Source organism: Oryctolagus cuniculus, chromosome 7 (genome assembly GCF_051225735.1).
Source record: "Oryctolagus cuniculus isolate XC-2025 breed Fujian yellow rabbit chromosome 7, ASM5122573v1, whole genome shotgun sequence".
Classification (NCBI taxonomy): Eukaryota; Metazoa; Chordata; class Mammalia; order Lagomorpha; family Leporidae; genus Oryctolagus; species Oryctolagus cuniculus.
In genome coordinates this window covers 3,475,860-3,490,061 of record NC_142873.1, presented here as the reverse complement: position 1 = coordinate 3,490,061, position 14,202 = coordinate 3,475,860, and the positions used below count along the sequence as shown (strand labels likewise).

At 39.3% G+C, this 14,202-nt stretch overlaps 1 protein-coding gene across 9 annotated transcripts in view; it reads left to right on the top strand.

The window, feature by feature from the left end:
• The window catches only part of ANKRD45 (ankyrin repeat domain 45), a 76,450-nt gene that overhangs the window by 22,157 nt on the left and 40,091 nt on the right, over nucleotides 1–14,202 (top strand). The window lies entirely within an intron of this gene.

Below are 14,202 nucleotides of genomic sequence, written 5' to 3'. Positions count from 1 at the left end.
GGCTGCGGTGGCCATTGGAGGGTGAACCAACGGCAAAGGAAGACCTTTCTCTCTGTTTCTCTCTCTCACTGTCTACTCTGCCTGTCAAAAAAATAAATAAATAAAATAAAATAAAAAAAATAAAGAGAGAGAGAGAGAGAGAGAGAGAGATGTCTTTCATCCACTGGTTTACTTCCTAAATAATACATGGCACACAATAGCAATGGCCGGACCTGTTGAAAGCCAGGATCCTGGAACTTAATTTGTGTCTCCCACATACGAGGCAGAGACCCCAGTACTTGTGCCGTCATCTGCTGCCTCCCTGGGCATGTATTAGCAGGAAGCTGGATTAGAAGTGGAGGGGGGACTTGAGCCCAGGCACTGCAGTGTGAGTGTGCTAAGCAGTACCCTAAGTGCTGTGTCAAATATCTGCCCTGTAGGTTGGACACATTGGATTTGCCTGCTTTATGCTTCTCATGGATTATCAATATATACATATGTGAGCAGATGCCTATAATACATGTGAATGTATCAGTTTTGATTCTGGATGACAGTATTTAAGAATATAAGCTTCACTGATAGCTGGGTGTGTTGGCAACTTACATAATCTTTTTGAGTCTGTTTCTTCATCTGCAAAAAGGAGATAATTATATTTACATATAAGGTGTATGAAGATGAAGTATGATAATAAGCATAACTATTTCAGTGCTTGGCACATAGTAATGTTGCTGTTATTTCTTTTCTTTGAAAGCTCACTAGGTTTTAGCAATTATTTAGCTCTTTTCATTCAGTTATATTTTCACGTTGCAAATGTAATACATGATCATGGTAGAAAATAAAAAGAGAAAAATTATCTCCAGAAAATAAGGAATATATTTTCTCTTGATGCTCATATGCAACATTTTAAACAATCAACCAAATGTGAGGCCATAAAGAAAGTCTCAACAAATGTCAGTGAATCAGTAGCAGGTAGTCGTTTTCCTCTGACTGCAACAAAATCAAATCAGAAAATATATTTAACAAAAAGATGACAAAATATTTTTTTTTAATTTTGGAAATAAAAGCACACTTTAAAGTATATGTTGGCCACAAAAGAAATGAAGGAAACAAAGAAATTCCTATGTGTCAGAACTTGTAGAATACAATTAGAATTAAAATCCTACTTTAATCCGTGTGTTAGAATGTAAGAAACATTGGGGCCAGCACCATGGCTTACTTGGTTAATCCTCTGCCTGCTGCGCTGGCATCCCATATAGGCGCCGGGTTCTAGTCCTGGTTGCTCCTCTTCCAGTCCAGCTCTCTGCTTTGGCCAGGGAAGGTAGTGGAGGATGGCCCAAGTGCTTGGGCCCTGCACCGTATGGGAGACCAGGAGGAAGTACCGGGCTCCTGACTTTGGATTGATGCAGCGCCGGCCGTGGCATCCATTTGGGGGGTGAACCACTGGAAGGAAGACCTTTCTCTCTCTCTCTCTCTCTCACTGTCTAACTCTACCTGTCAAAGAAAAAAAAATGAGAGAGCTGGATTGGAAGTGGACCAGCCGGGTCTCAAACCAGTGCCCATAGCGGATGCTGGCACTGCAGGCGGCAGCTTTGCCCGCTACACCACAGCACCAGCCCCATATGGCAGTTCTATTTATAGTTGCATGAGGAACTTCCATGCTGTTTTCCATAGCAGCTCTACTAGTTCACATTTCCACCAATGGTGTGTAACTGTTAACCTTTCTCTATCTTTGCTAGGATTTGTTATTTTTTTTTCTCTTGATAATAAATTTTTTTAAAAGATTTACTTATTTGAAAGTCAGAGTTAGAGAGAGAGGGAGAGATAGATCTTCCATCCACTGGCTTACTCCCCAAATGGCTGCAGTGGCTGAAGCTGGGCCAATCCAAAGCCAGGAGCGAGGAGCTTCTTCTAGGTCTTCCACATGGGTGCAGGGGCCCAAAAACTTGGGCCATCCTTCACTACTTTTCATGAACATTAGCAGGGAGGTGCGTGGGTCAGAAGTGAAGCAGCCGGGACTCAAACTGGCTCCCATATGGAATGCCAGCATTGCAAGTGGTAGCTTTACCTGCTGTGCCAAAATGCCAGGCCCTTTTGATAATAAATTCTAACTGGGGCAAGATGATATTGTGGTTTTGATTTGAATTTCCTGATGATTAATGAGCATTTTTCATATACTTATTTAACATTAAAAAATATTTGTTTGAAATCAGAGCGATAGAGAGAGAGGGAGAGATTTTCCATCCACTGGTGAACAGGTAAGTCTGGATCAGGCTGAAGTCAGGAGCCAAGAAGTCCACCCTGGTCTTCCACAGGGGTGGCAGGTACCCAGGTATTTGTGTCATCTTTTACCCCTTCCTAGGTACTTTAACATGAAACTGGATTGTAAGCAGAGTAGCCGGGACTCAAACCAGCACTGGTAAAAGAGAAGCCAGCATTGCAAACAGTGGCTTAACTGGCTGTGCCGCAGTGTCATCCAATTTGTTGGCTACTTGTACGTCCTCTTTTGAGAAATTTCTATGCAAATGACTTGCCCATTTGAAAATCAGAATTTTTTTTTGGCTTTTGAGTTCCTTAAATATTCTGGAAATAAATCCTTTATCAGATGAATAGATTATAAATATACTCTCCCATTCTGTAGGTTGTCTCTTTATTGCTTCTGTTGCTATACAGCAGCTTGTTGGTTTGATATAATCACATTTGTCAATTTTTCCTTTTGTTGGCTGTGCTTTGGGGGTAATTTCCAAAATAATAATCACCCAGGTCAAAGTTCTGAAGCATTTTCTGTATATTTTATTCTTTTTTTTAAAAGATTTATTTTATTTATTTAAAAGACAGAGCTACTGGAGTTACAGAGAGAGGTAGAGACAGAGAGGACCATCCACTGGTTCACTCCCCAGATGGCCGCAATGGCCGGAGCTGCAGTGATCCGAAGCCAGGAGCCAGGAGCTTCTTCCTGGTCTCCCATGCGGGTGCAGGGGCCCAACGACTTGGGCCATCTTCTACTGCTATCCCAGGCCATAGCAGATTGCTGGATGGGAAGAGGAGCAGCCGGGGCTAGAACTGGCGCTCATATGGGATGCTGGCGCTTCAGGCCAGGGCATTAACCCGCTGCGCCACAGTACCGCCCCCAGTGTATATTTTATTCTAGTAGTTGATGGTTTTGGTTCTTACATTGAAGTCTTTGACCCGTTTTGAGTTAGTCTTTGTATATGGTGAGGGGTTCGGGCTAATTTATTCTTCAGCATATAGATAGCCAATTTTCTACACACCGTCTATGGATGTGTTCTTGCTATTTTTGCTGAAAATAAGTAGACTGTAAATATATGTATTAAATTCTGGATCCTCTGTTATTTTCTCTTGGTTTGTGTGTCTGTTTCTGTGCTAGTGCTATACTATTTTGGCTATTATGGCTTTGTAGTATATTTGGAAGTTAGAGATTGTAATGTCTCTAGGTTTGTTACTTTTTTTCTGGATTGCTTTGATTTTTTTCAGTCTCTCGTGATTCCATACAAATTTTAAGATTTTTTTCTAGTTCTGTGAACAATGTCATTATATTTTGATAGGGAATTACATTGAATATCTGTTGGTCAGCTTGGGTAGTATAGGTATTTTAACAATATTAATTCTTCCAATCCATGAAATGGGGATGTCTTTCCCTTTTTGTGTGAGTATCTTCCTCAGTTTCTCACATCAGTATTTCACAATTTTCATTGTAGAGATCACTCACTTCCTTGGTTAAATCTATTCCTGGGTATTTTGTTTTTCTTTTATAGCTAGTATATTATACACCTAAATATATAAATGCATATATATTAAAATATAAATGTGTAAAGCTATATTATAGCTTTCGTAGCTGTGAATGGGATTGCTGTCTTGATTTCTTAGCAGTGTTGTTATTTATGTTTAAAATTGCTGCTTATTTTTGTGTGTTGATTTTTTTTATCCTGCAATGTTACTGTATTAGGTTATGCTTTAACAGTTTTCTGGTTGGAGTCTTTAGACTGTATAAAATAATGTTGTCTGCTCCAATTTTTATTTCTCAGTTAACAGGAAAAGTAGTTAAGTAAAGGGCATTTTAATTTCATACGGAAAGGCTTTATGGACTAGATTGGGTTTCCCTCATGAATGAGGAATGGTTTTCACCTAAAATACACCGTGTAATTCACTACATTCAAAGAATAAGCAAAACATGATCATGTCAATAGACATAGAAAAGTCATTTAATAAAATGTAGCGCCCACTCGTGATGACAGCTCGTAGGGAAATAAGAATAAAGTAAATCTTCCTGAATATTCTCCACTAAAACCTGAAGCAAATTTACCTAACATCAAGTTATCAAGAATATTCTTTAAAATGAGAAATAAGGGTATGATATTCACTGTTAGGGCTTCCTTTCACTGTTTTAATGGAGGCCCTCTGAAGTGCAGTAAGAAAAAAATATGCAATACTTCTGTGCCATAGCCAACTCTTAGCAATTAAGAGGAGCCCATTGTTAAATTTTCAAGGGTTTTGGGGCCGGACTGTGTCGCAGTAGGTTCATCCTCTGCCTGCAGTGCCAGTATCCCATTTCGGTGCCAATTCTAGTCCCGGCTGCTCCTCTTCCCATCCAGCTCTCTGCTATGGCCTGGGAAGGCAATAGAAGATGGCCCAAGTCCTTGGGCCCCTGCACCCACATGGGAGACCCAGAGGAGGCTCCTGGCTCCTGGCTTCGGATCAGTGCGGCTCCAGTCGTTGAGGCCATTTGGGGAGTGAACCAGTGGATGGAAGACCTTTCTCTCTGTCTCTCCCTCTCACTGTCTGTAACTCTGCCTCTCAAATGAATAAATAAAATGTTTTTCAAGGGTTTTGTGAATTGACTGACGTCATGTTAGTAGCTTGAAATCAACAATGCTGGGCTATCCATCATGGTAATGCCTAATGGTACAAATCATGGATTTTTCCTTCAGAGAGTTGGTTTTTATACATTTACCACCACACAACTGGATAGAATTAGAGTAGAAGAAACAAACCTATCATTATTCATAGACAGTGCTAATTACTAATGCTAATTAGCTAATTAGCACAGTACTAATTACTAGTGCTAATAAGGAACAGAAGACTAATATCCCAAATCAACTTTCTGTATACTATCAACAGTAGATTAGAGAAAGTAATAAAAAAGACCTTATTCATAGAAAAATGATAAATAATTTAGGACAAATATGTAACAAAAGAATTGTAAGATAGTTTTAGAAAAAAGTATAAAAACTTAGTGAACAACATCAAAGACTCAAAGTATATATAGGGTTCAGATGGTAGCATCAAATATTCTAAAGATGTAAGTTTCATTCAAATTAATCAATAAATCTAGTTTATAAGCCAGAAGATTTTTTTTCTTTGTTTTTGTTTTTTTAAAGATTTATTTATTGAAAGGCAGTTACAGAGAAGCTCCAACCGCTGGTTCACTCCCCAGATGGCCAGATCTGGGCTGATTAGAAGCCAGGAGCCTCTTCAGGGTCTCCCACGTGGGCGCAGGTGCCCAAGCACCTGGGCCATCCTCCACTGCTCTCCCAGGTGCATCGGCAGGAAGTGGGAACGGAAGTGGAGCAGCTGGGACCCCAAGCAGCGCCCATATGGGATGCAGGCGCTGTGTGGCTGCTTCGCCCACTGCACCACAGTGCTGGTTCCTCCACTACACATTAAGGAGTTGTTTTTTTCTTTTTTAACCTTTTGGATCTTGGTTCCTTGGTTGTTGAAATGATTTTTAAAATAAAGATAATTAAAAATAACTGTTAGCAATATTGACACTCCCTTAATAAGCCAGAAGATTTTTTAAAAATGCAGCTGAGAAGCTAACCTTAAATTTCAGTTCAGAAAATGATCAACTATTTAATGTGTGATACCAGAGAATGTTGACTATTCATCTAGGACAAAGTAAAATCAGATACTTACTTGGTACAAGGCATAAAAATGTTACAGGTACCTGTTTTAAAAAGATTTATCTATTTATTTGAAAGGCAGAGCTACAGAGAGGCAGAGGCAGAGGCAGAGAGAGAGAGAGAGAGAGAGAGAGAGAAGTCTTCCATCCGCTGGTTCACTCCCTACATGGCCACAACAGCCGGAGTTGGGCCGATCTGAAGCCAGGAGCCATGAGCTTCCTCTAGGTCTTCCACGCGGGTGCAGGGTCCCAAGCACCTGGGCCCCCTTCCACTGCTTTATTAAGCCATAGCAGAGAGCTGGACAGGAAGTAGAGTATCTGGGACTTGAACCGGCGCCCGTATGGGATGCCAGCACTGCTATGTCACCCCTACAGGTGCTTTTAAGATATAAATTCAAAAATAAAAAGTTTTGAACTTTCTGAAAAAGAGGAGAGTATTTTTATAATCTTGAGGTATCAGAATTTCTTGAAACTAGAAATAAAGATATACTCACTAAGGAAAAATAGTAATGTATACATTAAAATTTTAAACTATGCACAAAGGATGCCATAAACAAAGTAACAAAATGAGCCAAAACTGGGAGAAGATATTTGCAATATCTTTTCAAATTATGAAATAGATATGTATGTAAAGACAGCCTACTAGTTAATGAGAAGAATTTGACACAATATAAAAATAGGCAAAGGATAGGAACAAGCAATTCATGGAAGAGAAGTTGTCATGGCCAATAAGTATATAAGAATGTGTTCCACTTCCCTATTAAAATAAAAATTTAAACAACAAGCACCACGACTCACTTACCAGATTGAGAAACATGTAAATATCCAACATTAAGTATTGGTGAAGATTTACTCTGTGATTGCATATACATTGGAAAAGCGCTGTTAAGGACAATTAAATATTTTTTTGTAATTGGGCCTACCCAATGACTTAGAATTCTGTTTCTCTATATGTATATTTAGGAAGCTATCACAATGCTCACAAGAATAGCCCCTTAAATAAGTCCACGTCCCAATCCCTGTGAATGTGTTGCATTATATGGCACAGGAACTTTGCAGATGTAATTAAAATTAAAGACTTTAAAACAGATTGGGTTGGATTATTATGTGCTTTAGTAATCACACAAACCCTTAAAAGCAGAATTCCAGCTGGGGTTATAAGTGATTCTGCAAAAGACGTTGGAAAGGATTAAAGTGTGGGGACGCTGAGGCTGCTGATTTGAAAATAGTGAAGAAGAATGTGTTTGGAATGCAGGCAGCCTGAAGGAGCTAAAACAAGAAAACAGCAAACTTTGCCCGGCGATCTTTTCTTTTTCATTTATGTCTTAAAATTTTATTTAAGTTGTGCAAGTTTCATGTACTTCTTATACAGATTTAGGAACATAGTGACACTGTCCCCACTAACCTCCCTCCCGCCCATGCTCCAACCCTTCCTCCTCTTCCTCCTCACTTTCCCACTCTTAATTTTTACAAAGATCTATTTTCAGTATACTTAATGATCATATAGCTAACACTACTGTAAGTAAAAGAGTTCAACAAATAGTATGACGAGACAAAAAAAATACTGATTCTCAACAGAAGAGATAAGGACTATAAACAATCATCGAATCTTAAAATGTCTATTTCACTCCAATATATTACATTTCAGGTACTCAATATTAGTTAGCTTGAATCAGTGAAAACGTATGATATCTGTCTTTCTGGGACTGGCTTATTTCACTAAATGTAATGCTTTCAAGTTGCATCCATCCTGTGTTACAAAACACAGGATTTCATATTTTTTACAGCTTAGTACTCTTTCATAGTCTATACATACCATAATTTCTTTGTCCAGTCAACAGTTGATGGACATCTGGGTTGACTGCATATCTTAGCTATTGTGAATTATGCTGCAGTGAACATGGAGGTATAGGTAACTCTTTCAGATGCTGATTTATTTTTATTTGGGTAAATTCCCAGGCGTGGGCTGACAGGATCATATGTTAGGTCTGTATTCAGATTTCTGAGGTATCTCCATACTGCCTTCCACAGTGGTTGCGCCAGTTTACATTCCCACCAGCAGTGGGCCAGGGTACCTTTCCCCCCACATCCTTGCCAGCATTTGTTGTTTGTTGATTTCTGTATGTGAACCATTCTAACTGGAGTGAGATGAAACCTCATTGTGGTTTTGATTTGCATTTCCCTGATGGCTGGTGATCCTGAGCATTTACTCAAATGTCTGTTGGCCATTTGTATTTCCTCTCTTCAAAAATGCCTGCTTAATTCCTTTAGCATTTCATAACTGGATTGTTTGTTTTGTTGTTGTTGAATTTCTTGAGCTCTTCTGGATGTTAACCCTTTATCAGTTATGTAGTTTTGCAAATATTTTCTCTCATTCTGCTGGTTTCCTCTTCACTTTGCTGAGTGTTCCTTTTGCAGTTCAGAAGCTTCTCATCTTGATGTATTCTCATTTGTCAATTTTGGCTTTGCCTGTACTCCTGGGGTCGTTTCCAAGAAGTCTTTGCCTATGCCAATGTCTTGCAGAGTTTCCCCAATGTTCTCTGGTATTGAACTATAGATTTGGGTTTGATCCATTTTGAGTGGATTTTTGTGTTAGGTGTAAGCTTCATACTTTTGAATGTGGAGATCCAGTTTCCTCAACACCATTTGTTAAAGAAATTGTGCTTTCTCCAGGGATTGATTTTTAGCTCCTTTGTCAAAAATAAGTTGGTTGTAGATGCATGGAGTTTCAATTCTGTTCCATTGGTCTATAAGTCTGCTTTTGTGCCAGTACCAAGCTATTTTGATTGTAACTGCCCTAGTATGTCTTGAAATCAGGTATTGTGATACCTGTGGCTTTGTTTTGTTGTATAAGATTACTTTAGCTATTTGGGGTCTATTTTGTTTCCATATGAATTTTAGCATCTTAGATCTGCAAAGAATGTGGTTGGTATTTTGATTGGGATCACATTGAATCTGTAAATTGCTTTTGGTAGTATGGACATTTTGATGATGTTGATTCTTCCAATCTATGAACATGAAAGATTTTTTCCATTTTTGATGTCTTCTTCTATTTCTTTCTTTAATGTTTTATAATTTTCATCATAGAGATCTTTGATATCTTGGTTAAATTTAATCCAAGGTATTTAATTCTTTTTGTAGCTATTGTGAATGGGACTGATCTTAAAAGTTCTTTCTCAGCCATGACATTGTCTGTGTACACAAAAGCTATTGATTTTTCACATTGATTTTATATCCTGCTGCTTTACCAAACTCTTTTATGAGTTCCATTAGTCTCTCGGTGGAGACTTTTGGATCCCTGATATAGAGGATCATGTCATCTGCAAATAGGGATAGTTTTATTTCCTCCTTTCCAATTCATATCTCTTTGATTTCTTTTTCTTGCCTAATGGCTCTGGCTAAAACTTCCAGGACTGTATTAAATAAGCAGGGTTGAGAGTGGGCATTCTTGTCTGGTTCTAGATCTTAAGGGGAGCTTTTTGCCAACAAATTGGGAAACCTAGAAGAAATGCATAAATTCCTGGACACATGCAATCTACCAAAATTGAGTCATGAAGACCTAGAAAACCTAAACAGAACAATAACCAGGATGGGAATTGAATCAGTAATCAAGACTCTCTTAACAAAGAAAAGCCCAGGACTGGATGGCTTCACTGATGAATTCTACCAGACGTTTAAAGAAGAAATAATTCCAATTCTTCTCAAGCTATTCAAAACAATTGATAAGGAGGGAATCCTCCTAAACTCCTTCTATGAAGCCTGAATCTCCTTAATTCCTAAGCCAGAAAAAGATGCAACAGAAAAAGAAAACTATAGACCAATATGCCTGATGAACATAGATGCAAAAATCCTCACAAAATATTAGCTAATTGAATCCAACAACACATCAGAAAAATCATTCACCCGGACCAAGTGAGATTCATTCCTGGTATGCAGGTATGGTTCAACATTTTGCAAATCAATTAATTAACAAACTGAAGAACACAAACCATATGATTATCCTCAATAGATGCAGAGAAAGCATGTGATAAAATACAACACCCTTTCATGATGCAATTTGGGTATAGAGGGAACATTCCTCAACACAATCACAGCAATTTATTACCAACCCACGGCCAGCATCTTATTGAATGGAGAAAAGCCAGAAGCCGTGCAACCTTCGGGAGCTGAATTCCTTGCAGATTTCCACCCAGAGTCTGCAGATAAGGACCAGGCTGCCTAATATCTCAGTTGTAGCTGTGTGTTGCTCTTAAACTGAGGACCGAGCTAAACCATGCTATACCGGGACTTCTGACCTTTAGAACTGAGATGATATGAGGGTACTTGGAAACTGGAATCAGAAGAGGAGCTGGAACTTGGACCCAAGTATTCCAGTATGAGATGCAGACATCCCAAGGGGTATCTTAACACCAGGCGAAATGCCCATCCCATAAATTTATCTTTAAATCTCATTTTCTCACTAACTTTGTGAAGTACCCCCAGACATGGATATTGTATTTAGTTGCTAAATCTGTGATAATTTTTTTAGTAGCAAGGAAAACTAATACAGAAATCTCCTCAGTTAAATCTTCTAATGCCATTTGTTTCCTATGTAACTTCCTTTTAGAGAAGAAAATGAATTAAGCGGTATTCTGAGCATTACATAAAATAACAACTGGGTATTCCACGAAGATGACTTTACAGTGGAAAGTAAGCATAAATTGGTCAACTGAATTATAACAGTCAATTTGGCATTGATTTTTTCAAAATATTTATTTGCTTATTTGAAAGAGTTAGAGAGAGAGAGAGAGAGAGAATGAGAAAGGGAGACAGGGAGGTCTTCCATCTCTGGTTCACTCGTTCACTCCTCAGGTGGCCACAATGCCCAAGGCTGGGCCAAGGCAAAGCCAGGATCTAGTAGCTTCCCCCAGATCTCCCATGTGGGTGGCAGGGTAGGGTCCCAAGCACTTGGGCCATCTTCTGCTGCTTTTTTTGTGCACATTAGCAGGGAGCTGGATCAGCAGCAGAGCAGCCAGGACTTGCATCTGCACTTTGATACGGGATGCAAGCATAGTAAGTAGTGGCTTCACCAACTCTGTCACAATGCTGGCCCCCAAATCAAGTTCTTAAATGAGCAAAATTGAGAACTGTAATCTCTCTTATGGCTTTCATTAAAGTGGAGATTGGTACTTTGAGAGATACAAGGTGAAAAGGCTTTGACATTTCCAGATTTTCTGAACAATACCAATCTTACTTGCATAGTTATCTCCTGGTACTTAAAGAACTGTGGGAGAATTACGTGCTCTCTGGTATCTGAACCCTTTTGACTCTTGACTTTGTGTGGAGATTCTTAATTTTGTCAGGCATTGGAAACTCTGGAAAACAAGAATACCTTATACTTGTGGAACATGTGAAATATTTTAACATACAAATAGATAATAAAAAAATTGATAATTAAAGTTTTAATGCTAGAAAATGACTTTTTGGATAAAAAAATCAAAACAGTGATTGTATTACCATAAACTTAACTTGAATTACATTTAAACTTAAATTAAGCTAATTAAATATAGCTGAGCTGGACACACTAAGTGGGGGGGGGAGTTGAGAAGCATGGTTATTTCTGAACTTTTATGTTTATCATAGATATATTTTGATATCTATTTATCTGAAAGAGTTACAGAGAGAAAGAGAGAAACGGAGAGAGAAAGAGATCTTCCATCCACTGATTTACTCCCCAGATGGCTACAGTGGCCAGGGCTGGGCCAAGCCAAGGCCAGGAGCAAGTAGCTTCATCTGGTCTCCCATTTGGGTTCAGGGGCCCAAACACTTGGGTCATCTGCTGCTTTTCTCAGGCCATCAGCAAGGAGCTGGATGGGAAGTAGAGCAACCGGTACACAAACCGTTGCCCTGTATTGGATGCCGGTGTTGCAGGTGATGGCTTTACCCACTACAACACAATGCTGCTCCTATCATGTATTTAATTTTTAGGTTGTTTACTTAAAATTTTAAGAAAAAAATCATGAAAAATATTATGAGAAGAAACTTAAAATTGAGAAAATTTTGTATAATAATAATTTTCATTAATTAAGGAAAGATTGCTTTTATTTAGGGATAGTAATGAAACACTTTCAGCTTATATCTATTTTATAAACTTCTGTTCCTGGATGCTTCTTGAAATCAGCTTTTTAAAATGTTTTCCTTGAGACCTGCACTGTGCAGTAGGTTAATCCTCTGCCTGAAGCTCCGGCATCCCATATGGGAGCTGGTTCTAGTCCCAGCTGCTGCTCTTCCAATCGAGCTCTCTGGTGTGGCCTGGGAAAGCAGTAGAAAATGGCCCAAGTGCTTGGGCCCCTGCACCCATGGGGGAGACCTGTAAGAAGTTCCTGGCTCCTGGCTTTGGATTGGCTCAGCTCCAGCTGTTGTGGCCATTTGGGGAATGAACCAGCAGATGGAAGACCTTTATCTCTGTCTCTCCCTCTTATTGTCTGTAACTCTACCTCTCAAATAAATAAATAAAAATCTTTAAAAAAATAAAACATTTTCCTTCTCTTGGAAAGGTTTGCTTTTGTTTGATTTTTATATTTATACACTTTCAAATCTGAAGTGTATAAAATAATTTCACTAATTGAAAAAAGAATCCTGAGCCCAATTTTATGAAAGTGTTAATAAGTAAACTTAAGAGTGTACTGAAATTATTTTTATTCCACGACTGTAATTATGGCATACGCCAGGTGCTGGAGGCCTGAGACAGCATGATTTGGGGAATTCAGTCTGATACTGCTGGTGGTGGGCGGGTTATGAGACATGTCCTAGATAGGCGAGTATTTTCTCTACAGACTATTACTTGTTCCCGACTGTCATCTCAGTTCTGGGATTTGACCTTACCTTTGGCACACTTAGGAATTCATAGCAACCTTGCCAAAAGTACTCTCTGTACTTCAGTTTCCTCATGCATTCATGTAGCTGAGAACTGTGCTAGTGTCACCATCATAGAATCATCACGAGGTTTAAATGCGCTAACACGTGCAGCACACAGAGCAGGGCCTTCACGGGGGAAAGCCTGTGGCTTCTTCTCCTTTGACCTTTTGGCATACTATGAACTGCTTGCTCAGTTGACTGATTCTGTCTTACACAAGGAGATTTTTCCCCCTTGGAGTCAACCTTAACCCTTCCCAGTTGCATTCCTGGTCCCTTTCTTCCTGCTAGGTTTCCAACATGTAGCCCTCTGCATTTGCATCATGGGATCCAATGTTCATTTGCCAACATTATGGGAGAACTTCAGGAAAATCCTCTCGTCTGGATGCTTGCTCTTTCTCTCTTTAAAAGGTTCCCTACTGTCTTAGTCCATTTGTGTTGCTATGACAGAATATCACAGACTAAGTAGTATCTAAAACAACAGAAATTTATTTCTCACCATTTTAAAAAGGTTTTAAAAAAGATTTTAAAAGGTTTATTTATTTAAAAGGCAGAGTAAGAGAGAGAGAGATAAAAAGAGAGAGAGACATATCTTGCACCTTCTGGTTCACTACCAACAGCTGGGGCTGGACCAAGCAGAAGGCAGGAGCTGGGAACTCTATCCAGGTCTTTCATGTAGGTGGCAGGAACTCAATACTTGAGCCCATCTGTTATTTCCTAGAAGCATTAGCAGGGAGCTGGATCAGAAGCAGAGTAACCCGGACTCAAACCAGAACTCTGGTACAGGATGTGGGTGTCTCAAGAGTGGTTTAATCCACTATGCCACAACCCCTGCCCCTGGATGCTTTTTAAAATAAACTTTTAAAAATGCTTTCCTTCTCTTGAAAGATAATGAGGTTAATGTACTGTAAAGATCCTTGTATTTCTTTCTAGAAAGTGACTATTGGCAACGAGGGTAAAAAAACATGTAAAAGTTGCAAATCCTTTGTTAAAAACCCTCTCTTTTATTTAGAAATCATATTTTCTTGATGCTTGGCTATTTATAATAAAAAAATAGAAAAAACACCTCTCCCTTTCACTGTCTCAAGTGAGTCTAAGAGCTTTGTGATTAGATGTTATATCTGCCCTATTTGAAAGGCAGAATGACAGAGAGAGAGAGAGAGAGAGAGACAGAGAGAGACAGAGGAAGACCTTCCCACCTGCTGGTTCATTCCCTAGATGGCCACAATGGCTGGGGCTGGACCAAGCTGAAGCCAGGAGCCAGGAGTTTCTTCCAGGTCTCCCATGTGGATGCAGAGGTCCAGGGGCTTGGGCTATCTTCTGCTGCCGTCCCAGGTACATTAATTAGCCGGGAGCTGGATCAGAAGTGGAATGGCAGGACATGAACCAGTGCCTATATGGGATACTGCTGT